The sequence below is a fragment of the Ricinus communis genome, chromosome 7 (assembly GCF_019578655.1).
Source record: "Ricinus communis isolate WT05 ecotype wild-type chromosome 7, ASM1957865v1, whole genome shotgun sequence".
In the NCBI taxonomy this organism is placed as follows: domain Eukaryota; kingdom Viridiplantae; phylum Streptophyta; class Magnoliopsida; order Malpighiales; family Euphorbiaceae; genus Ricinus; species Ricinus communis.
Genome location: NC_063262.1, coordinates 19,907,116 through 19,933,599, shown reverse-complemented (window position 1 = coordinate 19,933,599; position 26,484 = coordinate 19,907,116). Strand labels below are relative to the sequence as shown.

General features: G+C 32.2%; 1 non-coding gene across 1 annotated transcript; it reads right to left on the bottom strand.

The window, feature by feature from the left end:
- Positions 1 to 17,741: 17,741 nt before the first annotated feature.
- LOC112536459 lies at positions 17,742 to 17,848 on the bottom strand. The gene has a single exon (XR_003080472.1). It is a non-coding gene; the product is annotated as a small nucleolar RNA R71 (small nucleolar RNA).
- Positions 17,849 to 26,484: the final 8,636 nt, after the last annotated feature.

The window sequence follows — 26,484 nt, the reverse complement described above, 5'->3', positions numbered from 1 at the left end:
TCTCTCCTCTCTTCAAGAGTTATATCATAAGCTATCAGAATGTTTCGTGGATTCACATCTGTGCCTACATTAAATGAATCAATTTATACGGAATTGATGTTAAACATGCACATGTTATGGTCATCAAAATGCACACTACTATTAGAAAAATATTACACAAGTAAGAAAAATTATTTATATCATTGATCTTAAAGAGAAAATAAATATCGTCCTTATAAATATCGAATGATATTATATCATCATCATAAAAAAACATCAATTATATTATTTTCTATAAGAACAGCTAGTTCCTCTTGGCTTTTCTTTTTCGGTTGAGCGGCGAACTCTTCTAGCTTCAGTTCTTCTATCTAGGTGGTAATCTTCTCTCAAACTTTCTTGATACTCAGCTCAATCATCTTATCAATAATTTGGTTCTTGAAAATCTCAAACCCTAGTACCTCAGTCCCAACTACACTAACAAGTTCGGACTCCCTAGAGTAGGACTTGTACTCCTATACAAACACGTCTTTTAGAGTCTTGCCCTTTGGTTTGCTCTTGTCTTCCTCTTCAGAATATTCCAAATCTCGCTGAGTCTTCTAACCTTTGAGTCTGGTAGCTCTCCAATACCCTGTTGATTCTTCTCTAGCCCTATTCGAAGCTTGAAGTTCATTCTCTTAAACATGTTGGCTCCTTTAAGATTCATGTAGTCCTTATAGAGAACCACCACTTGGAATCCAATAGGGGCATCCACCTCTTTGATGGTTTCTTAGATTGCTGAGACAATCTTACCACCTTCAGCATTAATAATGACAATCTCGCCTTCATGAGAGAGTTTTACCTTTTAATGTACTATGTTAGAGACTCCTCCTAGGGCATGGAACTATAGCCTTTCCAATAACAATGCAAAAGTTACTAGGATGTCTAGAATGGTAAACTCTACCTAGGATTCAATAGGATCCATTTTCATCAGTGCTGAAAACGTCCCTCCCACATCTCTTTTGGTCTCGTCATAGGCCCTTATGACCATGTCTAGTGGTTTTAGGTCATTCGCATTCATCCCTAGTTTAGAGAGTATGCAAGAAGCACGTTGATAGCTAACCCGTCATCCCCGATTGGCATTGATATCTTTTTCTTCCCATCATATATGGGGTTCTTTTCCCTTTTACTTTTATTGCTATATAGAGGGCATTATATTGGTCTCTTCCCTCAAGCGGTAGGTATTCATCTAAAAAGGTGATCATTCTAGTAGTCTTGTCAGTTACCGTTTTGATCATCTCCTCAGGGGTAGCTATTGTTCTAACACTTATACTAGATAAGGCCTGAATTAGAGCCTTTTCTTAGTCCGATGAATGCATCAACAGTTTCCAGATGTCGGCTGTCTTTTTCTCCTTCTTTCACCATTCTAGCAATACAGCATCCCCATCTTCAAGTGCTTATTTCTCTTGCTTTAACTTTTATAACCCAACTTCTTTACCCTTACCCGCTAGCTCAGTTTTGGAATCATTATCGACCTAGATGTCTTTGGCCTCGACATCTTAAACTTCATACTCATCCCTAAAGTTATACCAGATGTCGATAGCCATGATCGACTTTATTTTTTCTTCTTTTCAGACCTCTAGGAGGTAAGGCTCATAAGTGGCTTGATCGTCATCTGATCCCCAACCACTTAGCATAATATTCTCGATTTGAATATCGGCTAAGGGTGGCCTTGGATATTAGACCTTGAAGTCATATTGCCCGAGGGCTGCCCACGCAGGTCTTCACACTCATACTAAGGAAATTGCTCAACCTCCTATTCATTAGAGTCGATTAAGTCCTGAAGATCATGCTTAAGATGATAGTACTGGTTCTCCATATGCCTGAAGGCTTGGTGGTACTCATAATACTGACCATTGTGAGGCTTAGGACTGTCTTTTAGCGATTGGGGCTTAAGCTTCCCAATCTATTTTTAAGTGTTAGAACACCATATATAGTGGTGCCCCTAGCTCGGTGTAGGTTCTTTACAGACTATTTGGTTTGGCTTCTGGCTCGGTTTGAGGTAGATCTATAAAAGATTTCATGATCTCCTCTTCGTTGAAATCATGATGGATTATGGACATTTGGTTTAGGGGTGGTGCGCTATTGTAGTTTGGTGAGGGGTTCCTTTTGGTGCTCGGTTGGTCAGGATCAATGAGCTTTCCAGCATCGATAAGGTACTAAAATTCGTGTTTTATCCATATGCAGTTGTCAATATGGTGGCCGAGTGCTTGGTGGAATTTATAGTAGGTGTTGGGTTTGTGTCCGAATACGTTAGGATTCGGTAGATAGGAGCATGCTATTCTATATCAATCTCTAAAAGATCTTATAGAGAGGTTGTTTAAAGTTGGAGAACTTCCTCGGTTGTTACACAGCATTTACATCTAGGGTCCTACTCCCTCCAGTCTGGTAGTTTGCCCTTCCGCTGGTTCTCACACTATTTCTTTTGTCGTTCTCTATCTCCTCGACCTGTAGCCCATTATCGTATAGATCCATAAAGATTTTAGGGTTCATCATCTGCAACCTTTCAAACCATCCTAGAAGAACGTTTCAGACCACCATACAAACTTGGCCTTTTTAGAAGGCTTGTTCTTCATCACTCCAGCCTTACTCCTCTATCTGGTCAGGTAATCAAAGAAGGACTCATTCGGCTTCTGCTTGGTGGATTTGAGATCCTTGACTGGCACTTCCAAATGAGTCTTATAGTCATACTGCTTGACAAAAGAATTACATAAATCATGGCATTCAACTTTGACAGATTTTTCCAGACCATGTTACTAGTTGACAACGAGTCCTTCAAGTGACAGTACAAACAGCTTGACAATCTAGGTCCTGCTTAGTTGAGTAATTCTCATGATGGTTATATACTACTTTAGAAAAACCTTCAGGTCTCCAGTCCTGTTGAACTTGTTCATCTCGAGCATTTTAAACTTCGCACGTAGCTTGTCTTCTCCTATCTTCAAAATCGTAGGTAGGGTCCAAACCTTTAATTTCTAACATATCTTGTATTTTTTCAAGCGAGACACTCATATCACCCACAGCTTCATTGGTGGCAAGAGTAGTCTTTCTCTTAGCCTGGTCTAGTATAAATTCATCGAAGTCCCAAAAATTCTAAGGCACTCCCCTTCTTGCTAGGTCTTCAGCATTAGCATTTGGTTGCAGCTGCAATGGCAATAGTAATCTCAGCAGTAAACACAAGCAAGTCAACAACAATAGAGAGATTAACCGGTGCAATAGGAGCAGCAGGTGGGGCTTGGTTCGTGGCCATCCCAGCCAAGAGTTGCTAGAGCTCTTTTTGAATCACACCCCTCAAGTATGATGGCCATCACTTTTGAGGATCTTGACGTCTTATTCATTAGCTCTTTTGTTGGCCATCTCTTCGGTAGCTTGGCGTTTTGGTATTTCTAGGTGCTCTAACATAGCTCTGATTCTTGAAGAAATAGGCACTCTTTTTAATCTTTCACTATCTTGTCTCTTCAAATCCATAAGAGAGTCTATATGTCTAAAAAACAAAGGTTAGTATGATGCATGAGATGTATGATGCACGTGCAATGCATAATGACAAAAGAAAATGAAGTGAGTATACACAATAGTATACAGTTCATCCTTCCAACCTTATTACTCCCACACACGGTTCTAGGTAAGTCTTTCTTTTCTAGGATTTTAGGTCTAGGCTTTTTATCAACAGAGGATAGTAGGCCTGATGCGATGTCATAAGCTCTCAAAGTATATTTAAACAAACATGGTAATGTTTCTCGGTATAAGCATAAAAGCCAACATATTTTTTGCCTAGAGCCTGGTTCCACATTTTTAGGCCAAGGCCTTTTAATACTTAGGCTTAAGATACTTACAAGAAAATATCCCATATAGTAAGCAATAGGGTTCCTAAGGGAGATTACTACGGCCATTACCATGAGCTGGGTCTTTGGGAAGGATAAAAGGCTCCTACAAGTAAAAAGTTTTCTTCCTTGGCTCGTCTTCCCACTCAAGGATCCATGAGACGAAGGAAATTCACTCATTACTTAGTAATGGTTAGCCAGTCTCGCAATTCTAAGATTCGAACCACTAATCGATGCCATTGGGACAATAGGGACCAAAGTGTACAATGTGTGATAATGGTGTAGTGATGCAAGAATAATCTCTTAAAAAATAAAAATAAAGATAAACATACACTAGAATCAGCTTCTCTTATCCCTAGTGAAGTCGCCACTGTGGGCGGCGGTTTCGGGTGGACACCCAAGTGTCTGTAGTGACTACGGCACTGTAAGGCTTTTGAACCTAATTGGTAACATGCTAACTAGTCACTGAGACTAGCGCGGAGATGGGAAGTCGCCGCCCAGGTAATCATCAAGACACTTTTACTAATGAGTGGTATTTCTCAGATTCCATAAGGAAGCTTACGCCATAAAATCCAAAGATGGATCCGGAAGTCAACTTCTTTATTTGTGTATATTAGTCTTTAATATATTGTTTAAAAAATTATTTCCTATAAATACAAGCAATCTATACACAGGCTTCTCAAATAACACACATAATTCACCCTAGTCTAACTTATTTTATTCAAGCCTTGCCCATATTGAAGTTGTTAGCCTAATTTACTAGTTAATTATGTAAATATAGCCACCTAGTCTAGCCAAATTATATATTATGCTTTTGATTTCCAACCTTTAGACCTAATGGATTATTTATTATGATATGTTCGTTCATTGTAATCCTAATTCTAATGAAGCCTAATCCTAATTAAAACATGCTAAGGCCCACTAAGTCTACTTCAATTTTAGGTTTTAGGCCTAGTTAATGTTGATTAACCTATTGGACTATAATATTCATGCTACGTCCAATTTTAGCCCTAAGTCTATGTGGCCCATTTTAATTAATCAATTACATAAACATATATTTTATAATCACACAATAAGCAAAATAAATAAAATAAAGCAGAAAATAAACCTAATTATTACAACACATCCTACAACTAAAATTGTGAAGGAAAAGTCCTAAAAATCCAATACAATATATCATACATCAAATCGTCCAAAGCTAAAATATCTAGGACTGAAGAATGCACAACCGATCTAGGGTTCTAAATGAGTTTTCTGTCGATTCATTAGTGTATCTCGTATCCCCATAGCAGAAATTTTACATGCACAGAGAGTATAATTAATTAGATATGAAAAGAATAAAAATAAAAATAAAAATAAAAATAAAAATAAAAATAACATGAATTAATTGAACGATCAAAAACCCTAAAACTGACCGAAACCCTAAAAACTAAAAGTACAGTAAACAAAAAGATAGCAAATCAGTCATCTAATCATATTAAACATATTTAATTACTATATCATGATGAAAATATAAATCTAATCATTAATCCTATTGCATATGTCTAACCTGATTCAAAATTCTAATTGGCAAATTATCATATTCAAAATTTTAGAGTTCTTTTTATTAGATTCAAAATCCAATTAATATGCAGATTCACAAGAAACCCTAATCTAATCATTCTAATCATAAATAACATCAGTAACCCTAATCATGTTTCTAATAATGAATAACAAAAAAATAAAATAAAAGGACAAAGAATCTGATTTTAAGATGATGACAGAAGCATGTTTGGAGAAACCCTCAAGTTGTCGCCGTAGTTGATGGTTCTGCATGTCTCAGGTGATAAGGAGGCAGTAAAGTCAAAAAATGGTTAGGAGTCCAATGCTGGATCTAGTGTTAAGAAAACTTATATCGACTTAAAAATAAGTTTTCAAAAATAGTTCTTTCTTGAGTGGTTTCTTTTTTAGTGACTTGAATTCTCTGCCCGAATAAGAATGATAATTTTATTTCTCTTTTTCTTTCTTGTTTTTTCTGTTTGTTTCTCGTTATTATTCTTTTTTTATTTTTTGTTATCTCTCGTTGTTACCCATTGTTACTTGTTAACCCTAATCTTAATCACATCTTTCTATTTATAGAGGTAGGATTTCAAAGGAAACCCTAAGAGAAAGAGATAATTTCAATTATTTTAAAAAATAATGTTAATAAAAATCTAAATTTAATTCTTTAAATTTAAATAATTATAATTAAAAATTCATGATTATGGTCAAAAACCTTCTAGAATCTGTATTTGAATGTAAAATCATCTAGAAAAATGTCTGAGTGTAAAAGAATAAATCAACACTATGTAGCATCGATTGTCTCTACACATAAAAAATTTAAAAACTTTGAAATTAGGTCTTTAAATTTGTGAAAGCTATCGTTTTAACCCTCAAACTTTAGTTTTCTTGACAATTGAGTCCAAATGATATTAAAAAGGTAATTCCAATTGGATTAATCTCAACCTTAGCCTCATATGGTTATTCGTATTCTCCTTGATATCTAGATTCAGAAAAGGGTGCTGTCGTTTATTCTACTAACGCTAATAATTAACAGGTATGAACTTTATCCTAATAAAAAATATATATTATATATACTGAATAAACAGGACCTTTTTCATTCGTCATTTATGGTTGCCTTGAAAAACAATAGTTATAAAAAATAATATTAAATAAATAACTCTATGCTAGCAATTATTTTTTATGTCATTGACCTGAATTTGACAACTTACTCGGAAACCTATGTTGCTTGGAGAGCTGAAATAAAGTTATAGAAATTTATACGATAAAGCTAAAGATGGACGATCTATATTGAAAAGATTTACAAGGGAGAGTTGTAGATGGAAGATCTATATTAGAAAGATCTATGTCAGAATGGTCTGGGCACTTTACATGGAGAAACCACTCTGATGTTTAAATCAGCAATGTATTGAGACTTTATATAACAAAGTTTAAAGGTCTAAAATAGAGTTACCTCACATATGAAGTGACTTTTAGTATTTATAGATGATTAATTAGAGTATATAGAAGAAGTGCCTTAACTGATGAAGACATAGCCTCATATTTTTTAGGAAGTGGAGGATGTAGTACTTGACCATGATATTTGATAGAGATCATATATTGTGGAATGTAGGAGATCTAATAGTTCTTCATGGAGCTTCATAGTTTTTCCAGCAATCTCATAATTTTTCGAGAGATTTAATAGCTCTTCGGGCAATCTCGTAGCTCTTAAAGGCAATCTCTTTTAAGTGAGTATACTAAAACTAATAGAACTTTACATGCAGGCTCAATTTAGCCTGTATCTTATTGTTGTTGATATCTTTGCTCTTGTCTGTGTTTTTACCTTTTTCCTTAATGATAGTGAGGTAAATAATGTAGGGGTAGGGGTGAGGAAAAGACAACACAATTGATTCTATTATTGTTGCTATTCTTGGTTGTGTTGTTATTATTCTTGTTGTTGCAATTGTTGAGTCTATTGGTATTAAATATAAGAAAACAACAACAAAAGTAATAATATCCTTTCAATATCCTTTGCTATAACTGTTGTTGCCTGTTTTATTTTAAATTAATTTTTATCTAATTGATTTTTTAAAAAACCACATAATAGGAATAAATTATAAACACTAAGTTTTAAGAATTTATTTATAATTGTCACAAAATATAGAATAATCACAAGATAATATCTGCAAAAATTGATGACAACAAAATACTTTAAAACATAATTTTTATTATAAAGATACCTTAAAATATGATTTTATTTATAAAGATACCTAGATTTGAATTTCTTCAAAGAAAACCAAGAATAAAAAATAAAAATAAAACTAAAAACCAAATATAAAATGCCAATGATTAAATACCAAAAAATATAGTTGCAAAAATCAATATAAGAAACTAACTAACAACATTGATTTTAGAAGTGATTCAGCATCAAAATTATCATTGACAGAAAATAAATATCATAAAATATAAGTAAATTTTGAAAATTTCAAAAAAAATCTCTAGATTCAACAATACATATTTAGTCTGTATGAAATATTATTGCAATTTGGTTAATCTTTTTTAAATACCAGTGATGAATAAATATAAATTTAGGAGTTATTTTACTAATTTAAGAATGTGGAGATATGTTTTTAATATCATAGCTAAACAACTAAAAAAAATCACAACAAAGTGAAATGGTATGTGTTGGAAAGAACAGTATATATTTAATATACTTTTAATAAAAAACAAATTTAAATGATAATAACTTTTTTGAAATGGTATTGCATTTTGGTTAATTTTATGATATTAGTGATAAAGTAAATACATAAAAAATTTAAAAAGTTATTTTCTTAGTTTAAGAATGTGAAAATATGTTGATAATATTATATTTGAAAAAGAGAAAAAATGGCTATAAAATGGAAAGAGAATTATGTCAGGTATATGTTAAAGAAAAAATATATGTCTGGTACACTTTTGACAGAAACTGAATAAAATATATGTTGAATTTTAATTATGTTTATGTTTAAATGCTAATGATATGAAATTCCAATTTTCTTCAATATTAAAACGTTAAATGAATAATTTAGTCAATATTTACACTATCAGCAACTATTTTAAAAAGCTAAAAAGAATGTAAATAAAAATATTTAAAAATAAAAGTAAAAAAGCTAAATGTTTAATAAGAAAATAATACACTTTAAATATCTGCTAGATATCTCAAACTTTTTCAAATAAAACAGAATGCAAATTCTAAAAAATTCAATAGCAAAAGGTATATATATATCAATTAGTAGTTTATTTTAGCTATTTTAAATTTTTTCTATAAAAAAAAATGTTCAACAATAAAAGGTATATATTAGATATTTATAAAGTATGTGAAACTAGTTTTTAATTTATATACATCTTTCTTTCTCTTTCTTTCCAATATTTTTTTTCCTATCATCATTTTTCTCTTTTTTTTTCCTACTCCAGCTATCTTAGTCTCTCAAACTCCTACTATAAGATTTTTCCAGTGTGGCCAGCTCCCTTCCACTTTTTATTTCGCTAGAACCAACCTATATATTTGGCAATTAGACGATGCAAAAATTCAAGCTTTATTCCCTCTTCAACTTAATCTCCTTTTTCAAATTTAATGTCAAAAATAAACTCTCTATTCTAAAAATTTTTAGATGAGTCATGATAGCACTTGAAGTCCCTATCAGTCTCCACTGGAGAACCAATAAAGAAGATGAAAGATAGCTAAAAACTCAAAAACAAAAAGATAATGAAATACTCAACTTATTTATTTTATCCAAATAAGATAAAATCTTATTTTGGCACAAATTAATTTTATTATCTAATAAAATAATTAATTTATATTTTGTTACTGTTTTAATCTTTTATTTTAGCACAATTTATATTTATAAAAATAATTTAATTAATTTATATCTTTTTACTTGTTTTAATTTTTGTTTTTAGCACCATTTAATCTAAGAAAATTTAAACGTGTTAAAAATACATTTAGTCTTAAATTATTAAATAAAATACATATATAATAATTATTATTTTTATTAGATATCAAAATTAAAATATACTAAAAAGTGAATAGTTTACGTATACTAATTGTATACTAATTTTATTTGATTTTCGATAGAAAGCTGCATCTTTAAACTACAAAATTATCATTTTTTTTGATAAATATTTATCAATTTTAGTATTTATAAATTTTTTTATTGATAAATATTTATCAATTTTAATATTTCTTTTGTGAAGTTAATCAATGTTAGATTATTTAGTTAGATTATAATATGAAATGTTTTTTTATCAAATTGGATTAAAACATTTATCTTTCATATGGTTTAATTTTAATGTATGATAAAAATAATGATAGTAATAATATTTTTAAACTAAGAATATTTAATTTTATATTATTATTTAAGAATAATTGTAAAACAATTTAATTTTATTAATACAAGTTTTAAAATATTTAAATTTTAATCAGATTAAATCATACAAATAAAAAATATAGTAAATAAAAATATATTAATTAATTATTTTAAAACTAACTTATGGCAAAACTCATACTTATATTATCTGAAGTTAATATAAATAATTGTGGACTTCTAATTTATAATAATAAATTCAATATCAACTTATACTTTTACTTTGAAATTACTGATTTATTTCTTTAATTATATTTTATATATAAAAGAAATAGTAGTTAATTTTATAAAAAATTAATATTTTTGAATATAATAAAAACCATAAAGGCTGATTTGTGCATTAGACCTGAAGAAATAAAGGCCACGAATTGACAATGACCCGATGCAAGTGAAAATGCTGTTGTGATAGTGATAAGATAACAGTAATAAGTGTTTTCCTTGGAAGGGGAGAAACAACAATAATCAATGGCCAAGCCAAACAAGGTGTTCTTTGTTGGAGTTTGTGACATGGAAAACGTGCTAGTTGATGGCGTACTGGTTTAATTTAATGCTCCTCTGGAGTGTCGTTGCTGAGAATTATAACACTGGGAGTCGGTAGGGTAAGGTATACGTTTTAGCACTTCGAGGAGAAACAGAACCTTCTTAAGTTCTTATCCCTCACATGGCTTTCGAGGGAGGCTTAAATTTCTTTTTCCTGAAGTGGTCTTCCATTGGCTTTCCCTTTGCAAGGATCATCGTAAGAGTGGCTCTTTCCAATTTGTGTGGCCTAGCAATTAGCATTATAGTTTTAGAGGACAAAAAAAAAAAAACAGTATTTATTAATTGGCAAGTACTATGGATATGCTATTGAACTTTAGGGTAATGTCCAGTTAAATTCTAAAGTTCAAGATAATTCAATTACATTTCTAAAATTGAAAAAATAAATCAATTATATTTTTAAAGGTAGTAATTTTTTTCCCAAAGTGAATAGAAGTTATCACTGTATTATTTTTAAGATGGAGCTACTAATTCCTCACATACAAAAAATGCGAGTTAAAAAAAAACTAAAACGATTTTTTGTAGTGCCTAAAATTGAGAAAATATCTGATAACTCAACTTACCACTTGAAAGTAGAATTTTTAGCATTTATTAATTTTAAGTTGATTTATTAATATATTATGGCTTAATTTAAAACTTTCAATTAAGTTAAAGGATCACCTAAAATGGTAAATAAAACATTTAATTTAAATTGTTTACTGAAAATGGTTAATTATTGAGTTCTTGAATTGTTTGTTAAAGTGACTTGTATAACCTTAATATATTCTTAAATTTTATAATGATAAGTCAAAAATTCTAAACCCTTAAAATTTTATAATCACCCATGATTAGAATGGCAGTTGGATGGGTATTTTCGAGTACCTGACCCAATTGAACACTAATAGGATAGATACAAGTAGTTATAAACGAGTTTGAAATGAGTTTAGAATAAAATTTTAATATCTGTGTCTGATTCTAATCGGGTTCTGATTTGAACCTTCAAGTATCCGTTACCCGAAACCGATTATTTAAACATATATATATATATATATATAAGGTACTTGAGTATTTAATACCCATTCAAATGATATACATATATATATATTATGTATATGAAATACAACAATAAGAAAAATTAAAGTTATAAATTTTTATTTAAAAATACATGATTCAAATTTATTAATTTTTGTTAATATATTTTAGAATTTAATTTTTATGAACGGATTTATAAAAGATATTCATTTTAATTATCCGAATATTTATATAAATAAGTATTTAAAGAATAGGTTACCCGCCACTCATTTAAATATTCATAAAGTTTAATTAAAATTATATATATTAAACCAATTTTTATCGAGTTCGAATAATATACAAATATTTTTATTCAGATCTGAGATGGGCTCGAATAATAAAAATCATTTTTAACAGGTTTAAAATGAGTTCAAGTATATATATTTTAATTAGGTTCGAATTTGGATAATCTTAAATGGGTGGATACCTTACCTGTTGCCATTTCTATCCACGATTGGCTGAACTCTTAAGTTTTACAATAAAAAAAGCCTAAACTCTTAAATTTTGTAGTGACAAAAAACTCAAGCTAAAGTTGATGTCTTCAATTTAATTCTATATATAAATAAGAGTTTATTTTATTAGCTTTTTAGTACTTAATTTAAAATCTAATAATTTTATAAAATATTTATTAAAAATTCTATTTTCGTATTATGAATTTTTCTCTAAATATTTTTTATTTATGATTTTTATTCTTTTTTCTTTGTTATTTTAAAATTGGATTTAGTAACTAAAATTTAACAATTAATAGCACATGACTAAATATATCCAATTAATAGTTTTTAGTAATTATCAAACAGATTAATTAGATTTAATACTTGAATTTTAGTATTTAATATATTCAATATTTAAATTTTAGTACTTAATTTTTAATTTTACTAAAAGCCATCTAACTTAGTCTCATTGTCATTATATAATGAAATAGACGAAGTTAATTTTAAAAATATAAATATTCTAGTTTTTAGACTTGAAGAATATAAAACTACTCAATTTAGGATTTGAAAATAAGTAAATCCCACATTTTGATGAATTTTAAGAAATTTCACTTTTATATTGAGTTTGGTAATGATAGCGGTAGATGGGGAGGAGATGGTTAGGCTGTGATTGTAATTGAGAATATTAGAATTATTGAGGCGAAGGTGGATCGATGGCGATAGTTATGGAATATAAAAATTAAGAATTACATAATAGTATAAATAGATTTTATTTGTTTATTAATTCTTTTTCCAACTTTTTCTCCTTGAGTGAATTCAAAACAAACAACTTTCTAACCTATTCTTTTTCCACTGCTCCGAAACAACTTCTTGTCTAAAACAATTTACACCCTTTCTTTCCAAATTAGAATATAACCATAACCCTAAAATTCGAATCTCTATTTCATACCCATTTCTATTTATATTTTTTTCTATTATTTTTCAAATAATAAAAAATTATTTTTTAAATAATATACTTAATGGCATTAAGTTACAAGAATATTTTTTATTAAGACATTCAGAAAGGGGCTAGTGACACAAATAAATATGAAGAGCTTAATTCAAAAAAGAGAGAAAATTACACTACATACTATTTTTTCTGAGAATTTATCTTTTATACAGTGGTTTTTTTCCTTTTCATTTACAATGTATTTGTATTTCAGTTTTACTTTCTGTGTTTTTATTTCTTTTCTACTGGACTTACGTTTTTTTTCTTCTTTTTCATTCTTTTGACATCTTTTATTTCCTTTCCAAATAAAATTAGAGCTTCATCCTAAATGTAAAGCACGTGTAGGAGATAAAGGGTCATTGTCTTTACCTTAGTTTGAAGCAAGGCCTGCACTACTACCAATGTGTGCATATTGCTAAAACTAATCCCTCTAGATGTGTTGTATAGTTCCGCTTTTGGCAGCATTGGAGCTGCTTCTATCATGCTTTTACATTTCTTTTATCATTTTTTATTCATAAAGATATCACAAATATTTTTCTTCTTTTTGAAATAAAAAAAGTAAAGGCTCACCATAGTGTCACGTGAATTTTATTTTATCTCCAAACTTTACTCATGTGCGGCCTAGTTTACTTGATTTCCCACGCTATTCGCCAATGCGATCTTGCACAAGTTAAGCTCCACCTCGAGCTTATCGATCTTCTCCATGCATTGGGCAAGCAACTTCTTAAGAGCCTCATTGTCCCTCGCTAAAGTATCAGCAAGAACATTTAAGGCACCTTGCATCTCCCCACGAAGCTCCCCATCGTCCTCCTTGGACTCTAGCTTCTCGATGCGAAGGTCCATGTCTTCGATTTTATCACATCAATCGGACATGGCAGTCTCCACCTTGACTAGCCTTTCCTCCATCGTGCCAATCACGTCGCAGGACTTATCCCTACGGCCCTTTCCACTTTCCTTTCCTCCTTCCCTCAGAGTGGGAGGAGCGGTAGAAGTGGATTGCTCACCAACTTTGGCCATAATCTCGTGCAAGATTTCTCAAAGAACTCAACCGCGCTCTAATGCCAACTGGACTTTGATACGAACTTGGCTCTGATACCAACTGTCACGTAAGTTTTGTTTTATCCCCAAACTTTGCCCACGTGCAGCCTAGCTTACTTGATTTCCCCCACTATTCGCTAACACAGCCTTGCACAAGTTAAGCTCCACCTCAAGCTTATCGACCTTCTCCATGCATTAGGCAAGCAACTTCTTAAGAGCCTCATTGTCCCTCGCTAAATTGTCGGCGAGAACATTTAAGGTACCTTGTATCTCCCCACGAAGCTCCCCATCGTCCTTCTTGGACTCTAGCTTCTCGATGCGAAGTTCCATGTCTTCGATTTTAAGATACAACAACAACATAAAAAGTTTAGGTGGAGAACTAAGCAATACAAGCTTACCTTTCCAAACTCTTGTGCTCTCTTTGTGCCATTTTCTTAGGCATACTTCTGTTTGCATAATTGCTACCATTTTGCCGAGTTTAGCATATGTGGGAAGGCTGACTAGCAATCTTGACTTTGGGGGAATCAAGTGAGCTAGGCCGCACGTGGGCAAAGTTTGGGGATAAAACAAAACTTACGTGACAATAGTCACCTATTAACAAAATAGAAACCACCGTAGTGGAGAGACATATATTAAGGTATTTATATTTGGAAGAGTCTAAGATCTCATAAAATAATTACTAAAATATTTATATTTTCTATAAAAAATATTTTAAAAATATTATCTTAAATTAGATGTGAATTTTATAACAATCTAATTTGTGAGCTCGTGACTGACACTAGGAAATAGGTAGTCTTAAGGCCACCAAAACCTATTGTAAGCCTAACTAATCAACAATTCAAATATATATATATATATATATATATATATTCTACTCCAATGTACCAACAATTTATTCGCTTATTCACAACATAATTAAATCAATCTATTAGTATGATTATTCAATATTTTCTCATAGTTTTAACAGACCAAAATAAAATGTTCAAGTTTTAGAACTACTACTGCGGTGAGTCTATATTTTTGAATAGTTCGAAGTGTAAAAATAGAAAATAATTACAATGGGCCTGAATCAGAAGGAAGTCAAGCTATCAAGAGAATGACGACGGGGAACCTAGTTGTCACCTAAAAAATTAAAATTGAGACTGTCAGCCTCTAGAATGAGTTAAAACCATATAATCCTAAAATAAATGCAGCTACCTCAATAAAATATTTATTTAATCAGAATAAAATATTATATCATATCAAAACAGGTGTCATGCCATGATTCAAAAAAATACAATTTAAACGGTTATTGGACGAGTACCTCAGCAAAACTCTAAACTTCAATCCTATTAGTCATTTGCCTCCCTTATTCCAATAAGACTAGTGCCAAGAGAGCAAAGCTCAACCAGGGTCCTTAATCCAGTCTTATCATTTAATTCCCTAAAACCGGTGCCTATAGAGCAACGCTCTACCAGGGATTTTTCCTCCAGCAATCAAATCCTTATAGCCCGAAGAGTTGTAATGGACCAGGACAATTTTCAAAAATAATCTTTTACTACATGTCTCTGATCAATACCGGTGAGGATGCGGTCCTGATGTAATCCATTAGGTGGCATGTTATATTGTCGCCTCATCCCGAAGTTACAATCAAAGCATCAATAATAATTAAAAATAGCATAAATCACAAGCAACATAAATTATTCAATAACATATTAAGAATTAAAGTTGAATAACTTTGAGTATAGCAAACATGAAAATTATATGTAATAATAATAATAATAATAAAATAATAATAAATATAATAGCCAAAAAGAATAACAGTAACGAAAATAAAATTTATAATAATGATGCTACTAGTATTCGTGATAATTATTAATTAAATAAAGTTAGTGATAATAATGCTAATAATAATCATAGTAATTATTACCCCATTAATATTGCATTTAATTTAGATCTTATATAAGTGCAGTTGTGATGTAGATGATTCTATGCATATCTATTGACTGTTTATCAGTCGTTTATTCGTATATTTGAGTCATATTTATTCCTGTTTGATCGCACTTTGGTATGTTTATGAGTTTTTCAGGTTTTCAGACTCTTTGATGGGAAATTGATTAATTTCCGGGCAGAAACCAAGTTGTGGATGATTTACGCATATTAGATGTTTGTCGGATTCGATTCCTTGTTGGCGTGCAATTCGAGGCTTTTCTGCGGGCAGTTGCACGGCCATGCATATTTGCACAGCCTCCCTTGCCCGTTGCACGGGTCGTGCATATCGACACGGGATGTTGCACGAGCAGTGGCACGGGCTGTGCATATTTGCACGGGCCATGGCACGGGCTAGGGCACTTCTGCCTATAAGTAGGCGCACGCAAAATGAGACAAGGTTCACTTCTGATTTCTGGACTTTTCTATACGCGCGACCCCTCACTTCTGGACCTCTATTCTTGACATTTTGGAAGACCAACGTCATTCCAAAGGATTGATTTGGGAGATTCAAGCAAAGATTGAAGGTTCTAGACGATTGATCGAGACATCAGAGATCCATACTTGAGGCTGGTTTCAAAGTTGGCTTGCGACGTTTCCACCCTAATTCGAGAAAAGAGGGGTTGCATGTGCCGAACCCATTGGGGTTCACCTTTGTTGATGGATTGTGCTTAATTATTAGATTTTTATTTTTCAATCTTGTAATCTTCTTGCTGTTTAATAATAAAGTTTGATTTAGTTAATTTGAGACGTTGAGTTAATTGTCTTTTAGGTTGTTTCTTGACATTGAGAAATGCTTGTTACAACTGGAACTTGAACAGTAAGAATTGGTAGTTAACACTTAGAGATAAGGTTAACTTACTCGCCGGATTAAGAATTAACAACTTTTGATAGCTCTAAATCACGCTTAATGCTAATATGTAATAATCTGATAGGAAGAGATTCCATTAGGTTAGTGCAGGTTTAGGAATTTAGGCACGGGTAAGCAAGATTGGTAATTTATAAAATCAACCTTAGAATTCCATCATTTAGGTCCCCTTTGGGTTTGTTTCTCTTATTGCAGTTATCTTTCGATTGTTAGTTGCTGTTCATTTATTTATTTGCATTCATAGTCATTAGTTAATTGATTTAGACTTCTCACACCTTATTTCAGACTAGATAACATAGCGAACAGTAGTAACTTTAGGTTCACCCGATCTCCAAGGATACGACCTTGATACTCACTAGTGCTAGGCCGCATCGATAGGTTCACTGCCTTAGGTGTAGGTTGCATCAGTAGCCCAGCAAGTTTTTAGCACCGTTACCGAGGATCTGTAACGGTGAACTAAAGTGAATTGTTTTTGTTACTTTAGTCATTATTTATTTATTTATTCTTTATTCTTTATTTTATTATTTTTATTGATTGGTGGTTGTTTAGATTCTCGTTTTCAGGTAGTTTATGACCATGAGCTCTAATCCTGATCCCATTGAACCCTTATCTGACCCGGAGCGCTTTCTCAGATAATTGAGACGATGTTTGCAGGTAGTTGAGGAGGAGGAAGGAGTTACAGTTCAGGTTCAAAGAGCTAACGTCATGGAGAACCATAACCCCTAGGCCGATGATGATCAGAGGACGATGTACGAGTTTGCTCGACCATCTTTGGATGGGATGAAAACTAGTATAGTCAGACATCCTGTAGCAGCCAACAATTTTGAGATAAAGGCCAATGTTATCCAGATGATCCAGCATAGTGTGCAGTTTGGAGGATTGCCCAACGAGGATCCCAATGCACATATATCCAACTTTTTAGAGATTTGTGACACATTCAAGATAAATGGAACAACCGATGACGCCATTCGGCTGAGATTGTTTCCATTTTCCTTGAGGGACAAAGCAAAGAGATGGTTGCAATCTCTTCCACGGCAGATGATTACTACCTGGAAGGCATTAGCCGAAAAATTTCTATATAAGTATTTTCCTCCCACTAAAACTGCTAAACTTAGAAATGACATATCTTCTTTTGTGCAGTTTGATAATGAGAGCATGTACGATGCATGAGAGAGGTTTAAGGATCTTTTGAGATGCTGCCCACATCACGGATTGCCAGTATGGATGCAGGTTCAAACCTTCTACAGTGGGTTGAACCTTACGACGAGGCAGATGGTGGATGCTGCAGCAGGTGGGGCGCTAAACAGTAAGACACCCGAGCAGGCTTAAAACTTGATAGAGGAAATGGCCATGAACAATTATCAATGGCAATCCTCTAAGAGCCGACCAGGAAGATAAGGAGTGGTCAACCAAGTGGATTCTATAGCAGTCTTGGCAGCTCAGATGGAGCTTCTAGCCAAGAAGATTAACCAACTCCAAATGTCGGTTCATGCAGTAAACGTTGGCTGCGAGTTTTATGGTAGCCCACACTACAATGCGAATTATACTGCGAGAGGTATGTTTGCTTCATCTTCCTCTGCTTTTCCATCTGTTTCTACTGTGTCTTCTGATGTTGAGCAGGTTGATTATATGGAGAATGCCCTAAGGCAGCAGAATGATCCTTATAGTAATACATACAACCCTGGGTGGCGTAATCATCCCGACTTCAATTGGAGGATCAATAATGCCCAGGGTCCACTTGGTTTTCAGAGACTTCATCAGCAGCCACAGCAACAGCCAGCTGGGCACAAGCTCCTCCTCCACCAGAAAAGAAATCAAATCTAGAGGAGCTTATGATGAAGTTTGTGATGACTACAGAGATGAGGTTCCAACAAACTGATAGTGCACTTAGGAATTAGCAAGCCTCGATTCATAACTTGGAGACTCATATTAGCCAAATTTCTAAGATGTTGTCTGAGAGACAACAAGGAGCGCTCCCCAGCACCACTGAGTCTAACCCGAGGGAGCACGTGAACGCCATCACTTTGCGTTCAGGTAAGTTAATTTTAGCTCCTTCTAAGCCTATTTTTGACGACACCACTATTGATGTGCAGGTTGAGGCGAGCAGTAAGGTTAAGGAACCTGAGGGACAAAAGGTGAAATCAAACCCAGTCAGGGAATATCAACCTAAGATTCCTTATCCTGCTAGAGTCAAACAAGCAGAAGCGCAAGAGCAGTTCAGTAAGTTTTTGGATATTTTTAGACAACTGCATATTAACTTGCCTTTTATTGATGCATTGAAGCAGATGCTGAAGTATGCCAAGTTCTTAAAGGACATACTTAGCAGAAAAAGGAAGTTGGAGGAGGTAGCCTATGTTAAGCTTAACGAAGAGTGCTCAGCAGTGTTTCAGAGCAAGTTGCCAAAGAAACGTCATGATCCAGGGAGTTTCACTATTCCTTGCACTTTAGGTAATTTGTGTGTTGATGATGCATTAGCTGATTTGGGGGCTAGCATAAATGTCATGCCCACTAGTTTATTCAATAAGCTAGGTTTGGGGGAGGCAGAAACCACTAGGATGTGCATTCAATTAGCTGGCCGTTCTGTTAAACTTTCTAGGGGGATTGTAGAGAATGTGCTAGTCAATGTAGATAAGTTCATATTTCCTATGGACTTTTTGGTTGTGGATATGGATAATGAGCATTGGTGTACCGTTGATTTTGGGGAGATTTCCTTGCCACGACTAGAGCTAAAATAGACGTATTTGAAGGAAAGTTAGAACTTAATGTGGGGGATGATTGTGTTACTTTTAGTTTACCCCCATTTGATAGTTCTCCCACTGGCCATGTTCATGTCATTTGCAGTATTGATGGAATTGGCCTTCCATGTGATAAGCAACCATAGGATGTATAAATGGATGATGCTATACATGTTTCTTTCCCTGTTGATATGTGTTATTCATCTGAAGAAAACAACTTGTATTAATTTGAGACTTTGTGCTATAATACACCCGAGAAGGGTAGTTGCAAGTTTGTTTATGACAGGTCACTTAGCCAGGATTTGGAGTGGATGAATGGGCATCCCAACTCGGTGTGGTGAGCACCTCCTTGGTCATCTACCGCACACATTGGACCTCTTCTTTGCGCTTATATGCCGCAAGCCCCAACTTACATTGAACCCACCTTCTAAATTTTCCCGCAATGCAGGAATGCTGCTGTAGAGTCCAGCTAGACAACTCGAACAAAAAGAAGCGCCTTCGGGAGGCATTCCCGAATCTATTTATGCTTTTTGAGTTTTTGGACATCTTTTGTTTATGTATTTATTTTTTTAGTTAGATATTTCAGTTTATTTTTAGTTTGTTTTATTTTGAGATGATTTTCTTTTATTGAACCTTTTACTAGATGTTGCTTGGGATGTGTTTATTCTTGAGTTTTGCAGGAATTAGCCTACTCGATGCTCATACGCAATTTTGAGGACTAACATATTTTGGAGTGTTAAAGCACATCAAGGGCAGTATCCAGTAGACTATTTCTAGTTTTTATCTCTTTCTGTTGTCTTGTTTTTTCTTTTAGTTTTCTAGTTTTTTTTGTCGACTCCTATAATTTGCTTCTTTGTGTGTATTTTATCTTCCTATTTGGAATGCCTACCTTATTTCACACTGAGGACAGTGTTTCTCTCAAGTGTGGGGTAGGTACTTTAGTTTTGTGCAGGTAGCAATTTTATTATCTCGAACCTTTGTAAGGATGGTATTCTACTGTTTTTATTTTGCTTTCATTTCCCTTATTGATTGAGTCTATTCATTCTTACTGTCCTTATCTTGAGTTTTATTTTAATCAAGTAGTTGATGATTTTTCCCTTTTGAATGGATATCCTTATAGCTTTTATAGATACTTGTTGAAAGAAGGCAATGAACGAATCTCTTAATTTCAATCAAGCCAGGTAAAACTGGTGTTTTTCCTTAATTTTTTTCATTTTACTTTATCTTGGATATAGAACACTATTAATATTGATGCTTATTAGATTGTTTGATTGTTTAAACTTTGGTTTGAGAATTCATACAATTTTAATCCACTCAAATGGTAAGGTTTTTATCCTCCTTTTATTTTTTATTAGTGAGCATTGTACATAATTTTTATTTCTAGAACATGCTTTGTGATGACTTTTGAGATTACATGAATTTTTGATAATTATGAGATGATTTGGGCACTTAGGATTTACACAATTTGGCCAAAAGCCTAACCCTGTTTTTCCCTTAGTGAACCAATTTTGACCCTTAGCCTTTCTTTCATTGTAATTTACCTTTGACACTCATTTTATCACTTCTATTTATTCTACCATTGTTGCTGGAAATTATGTGAGTTTATGCTGCATTTCATTTTGGATCAATTTGCATATATTAATTAAGTTGGTAGATTTTTCGTAGATGCTCCCTTCAATCTAAATGGTACATATCGTTTTACTACTTTTGATTGAGCATTGTATTACTTCATCCTGCATTATCTGTTGTTGCAGGAGTATTAAAAAAATAAAAATAAAACAAAAATAATAATAATAATAATAATACATATGTGTATAATTTTCTTTTAGTTCATTTCGAGCATCATCTTATTATTGGAGCAACTTAGTATTCATTTTTTGTACAGCATTTGATCCTTGGCTATTTCCTTGCATTACCTGCATAATTTTCCAGCAATTTTTAGCCTACTTTCCATATTTCTCCATACCCTACCTTAATCCTATTACAACCTAGCTCAAGACCCTTCAATCATGTTTATTGATTATTTCACAGTAGTGGAGATTGGATCTATAAGCAAGCTTATGGTAAGCACCTTTTTCTGTATTTTTGCGTTGAGAGCTTGGCGATATTCTTTCACCTTTATACACTTGTGTGTTTTGAGTGACATCTTGTAAGGCATGGTTCTCAAATTCTCAATTTGGATGGTTTATCATTTTGATTTTAGCAACTTTATTAACTTTATTCTCTTTCTCAAGGATTTAGTGATTTGGGGATTTTGAGGAAATTCGTCATGGAGTTTTGGGACTTGTTTTGAGCTAACCTCCTGCAAAGTATTTGATTGAGTTATTTGGTATCTATTTGAGGAGTGAGTTGTTGATTGCTTGAGGACAAGTAAACGCTTAAGTGTGGGGTAGTTTGATGTAGATGATTATATGCATATTTATTGACTGTTTATCAGTCGTTTATTCATGTATTTGAATCATATTTATTCTTATTTGATCGCACTTTGGTATGTTTCTGAGTTTTTCAGGTTTTGAGACTCCTTGATGGGAAATTGATTGATTTCCGGGCAGAAACCAAGCTCTGTGGATGATTTAAACATATTATATGTTTGTCGGATTCGATTACTTATTAGCGCGCAATTCGAGGCTTTTGCACGGGCAGTTGCGCGGCCATGCATATTTGCACGGCCTCCCTTGCCCGTTGCACGGACCGTGCATATCGGCGACGGACGCTGTACCCGGGCCGTTGCACCGGACGCTGTACCCGGGCTAAGGCGATTCTGTCTATAAGTAGGCGCATGCAAAATGAGACAGGGTTCCGCTTATGATTTCTGGACTTCTCTACGCGCGCGACCCCTCACTTTTACACCTCTATTCTTGACATTTTGGGAGACCAACGTCATTTGAAAGGATTGATTTGGGAGATTCAAGCAAATATTGAAGGTTCTAGATGATTGATCGAGACATCCGAGATCCATACTTGAGGCTGGTTTCAGAGTTGGCTTGCGACATTTCCACCATGATTCGAGAGAAGAGGGGTTACATGTTCCATTTCCTTTTCTGTTGTTTATTTCTTTTTGTATTTGTTTCTTTCATTATGAGTAGCTAGGGCTGCCGAACCCATTGGGGTTCACCTTTGTTGATGGATTATGTATAATTATTAGATTTTTATTTGCCATTCTTGTAATCTTTTTGTTGTTTAGTAATAAAATTTGATTTAGTTAATTTGAGACGTTGAATTAATTATCTTTTAGGTTCTTTGTTACAACTAGAACTTGAATAGTAAGAACTGGTAGTTAACACTTAAAGATAAGGTTAATTTACTCGCCAGATTAAGAATTAACAACTTTTAATAGTTCTAAATCACGCTTAATGCTAATATGTAATAATCTGATAGGAAGAGATTCCATTAGGTTAGTGCAGGTTTAGGAACTCGGTGAGCTCGAGAGAGGAACCGAGTTCGATTCAGGATTTAGGCACGGGTAAGCAAGATTGGTAATTTATAAAATCAACCTTAGAATTTCATCACTTAAGTCCCCTTTGGGTTTGTTTCTTTTGTTGCGGTTGTCTTTCGATTGTTAGTTGCTGTTCATTTATTTATTTGCATTCATAATCATTAGTTAATTAATTTAGACTTCTCACACCTTATCTCATACTAGATAACACAGCGAACAGTAATAACTTTAGGTTCATCCGATCTCCAGGGATACGACCTTGATACTCACTAATGCTAGGCCGCATCGATAGGTTCACTGCCTTAGGTGTAGGTTGCATCAATAGCCCAGCAAGTTGATTATATGATTGTAACTCACTATTTTTCCGCGCTCTGCAGTCTGCTCCTATGCCTCGGGTAGAGCTGACCGGATGGATGGATTATCTATTCACGAAAATAACTCAATTAATGAGATATTCTTAATTTTTCTTAGGCCTAGACTCCTAGATTATACTGCCTAAGAAATTCTGACTCGGAAATTTTTACTGAAAATTCAGTAGAACCTTCCCAAGAATATGAATATTTACCCTCCGTAAAACGGGTCCAAAATCTCCTAAAAACACTTTGATATTCAATACATATTTATCAGGAGTCGGGTCACCCATAACTGCATTATTTTTCCGACTCCGCAATACACCACATATTACAATTAATAACATACGGTCCGTCATTAATATTTACTCCACAACCAACTCACAAATAATTTTTTTGGTATCTAATTAATTATTCACAACCGTAATTATCACAAAATCAAATAATAATTAATCTCACTAATTAATTCATAATATTTATAATTAAACTATCAATTAAGCAAACTAAGTTAATTAGTTATTTATAACTAAAAATTAATGGGGTTATTAATTTCTAAAAGTTTTTAGATAATTTTTAAGGTACAAATAAATTTTATCGAGCTAAAAGTTCAAAATTCTGCGCGTCCAGAAAACACTAGGGTCTGAAAGCCGGTACCGCTAGCAGTGTCAGATTTCGAATCCGGAAGCGCCTATGTGAAGCTTGAGTTGTGTGAAGTCCAAAAATGCAAAAGCTTTTTTCGGAAGCCACCGAACCGAGACCGAGATGTTTCAGTTCCAGCAAGGCTATAAACTGCTGCCGACGGAGGAAAAACGACAGGGGAGCTTGGCTTGGAGGTTTTCGACGGTGGGGAGCTCGTTTCTGGCATCAGATTTGTGGGAAAAGGGCGATAGACGGTTGTGCTTGCGGTGGCAGCGAGGGAGGAGTTTCCCTTCCTCCAACTCGTCATCGGCAATAGAAAGAAGAAGAAGGAAGCGATGTTGGTGAGGGAGGAGGAAGAAGAAGAGTTTGCGGCGGCTGGAAAGAGGTGCTAAATATTCTAAAATAATATTATATAAAATTTTCTAAATTTATCATTTTTTGATTATTTGTAAGTTTTCTATTAAAATAATATTAGATAATATTTTTGATTGAAAATTCTAAATTAAATTCTTAGAGCTATTTTATATTATTTTATATAACTCATAAATTTTATGTGATATATGATTTTATTTTTTATTTTAAATATTTAAGATTTTTTTGATAAATTTTTTTAGAAAAATCTTTAGTAAACTATTATGTGATTTAACGTATTTTTTCTTAGGATGTGCGGTTTATTTTTTTTCACTTTGGTACCTTGTGAATATGATCGTTAGTAAATAACGTTCAAATTGTATAATACCGTTAACAAGTGCTGGCATGGCAGTTGGAAAAACAGTAGCTATTATGTGCCACATTAGAATCTCTTAACTGTATTATACAATTTGACCTTTATTTGCTAATGGTTAAATTCACATAGTACTAAAGTAAAAAAATAATAAAAAAATCAGATCTTAAAATGAAAATACGTTAAACTACAAGCTAGTTTAATGAAGTTTTTTCATTTTTTATCAATGACTTTTAATTACGATAATTTATAATATTTATAAAAATTATATAAAAATTAAATAAGTTAATCAAAATATTTCAAATAAGCTTTGACAATAATAAATTAAAAATTTAACTATATTATTTAATTCTAATTTTTAATTAAAAGTATTATTTAATTATCTTTATTAGATAATAAAAGTAAATTATGTTAAAATCAATAATTCCATTATAGTTCAATAAAAAATTATTTTTAAATTTTTTGAATAGATTGAATTGATATTTTTTGTCAAATAATGAATAAATTGATTGAAAAATTAAAATATAAGCTAATTATTGATTGTTGTTAAGTTTAAAATCAATCTAACACTTTAATTATAAGAGAATAAAAGAAAGAAAGGAAAAGAAAGCCAAATGACTCGTCATGTTGCACGAACTACGAGCGAGCAAAAGACTTTCATATCAGACACAATAAATGAAATCAGTACATAAAACCAATCCGCTTGCAGTTATCTCATGCACAAGTAATAGAATGATACAAATATAGTAAGCAAAGGGTAAAAATTACCTGCACAAAATATATCACACTAACGCATAACGCAACTGGTACAAATGATATTTAAAGAGTTAAATACTGTGGTTGTTTGATTGAGCTGATATAGACGGTAGTTGATAGTTAGTAGTTGACGACTGATAAATTAAATTGCTTGATAGAATTTTATTAGTAATTATTGTTAGTATGTTAAATAATCATTAAAAATTTATAGTTAATTTTTTTAACTCAATTGTATTTATTATTAAAAATATTTATAAAAATTATTTAAAAAAAAGTTAAATTTAAATTCAAATTCTACTAATAAAAATTTCTGATTTCAAATACTACAGTTCTAAATATTATAATTATTTAAATATTAAAAATAATTTTAAAATTATATTATTTAATTTAAAACATAAAATTTAATTTATATGAGATCAATTTAAAATAAGTTATTATTAATAAGTTTTAATAAGTATAATAGTATCTAAATAAATAAAAAAATCAAATCAGCTATCAGTTGCTATTTTTTTAAGTCTTTACCAAATAGTTAATATAACTGTTAAGAGAGAAATAGCTATCAGCTGCATCAAACCTGTGAACCAAATACCCTCATAGTATTTTTGAAAGAATTTAAAACATACAATAAAATGGATTAAGATTATCGTCTTTTAGTTATTTTTGTAATTTTCTTTTGAAAAAAATTAAATTTAAAGTATAATTTTACTTTTTGCCTAATTAAAAAATTAATAAATATATGACAATCATTAATCGATTTGGTATATAAGTAGAAATATACACCAACACTAGACAAGAGTTTTTCATCGATAATAACCATAGAGACATAATTTAAAGATATCACACATCCCTCGTTTCATCTCTATCTTAAAATATAATTTACTTAATCAAATCTAATTATATGCTTTATAATTTATTCAATTATCTTAAAAATTAGAGATAAATAAAATACTATAAATAAATAAATTTTATTAATTTAACTTCAATTAAATATATTAAAACTAAAAAAATACTACAATAATAAATACAATACATAATTAAATATATCATTTATAAATTCAATAGTAATCAGAATTATAATTATAGAATAAAAAATCTCTAACCAAATTTGGAGAGTAACTCCTAAACTTCCAATATTTAATTCTAAAAAACCTTTAAAATATTTCCAAAACCTATGAACCCTTTTAAATGAATGTCATTTAAAAAAAAAAAA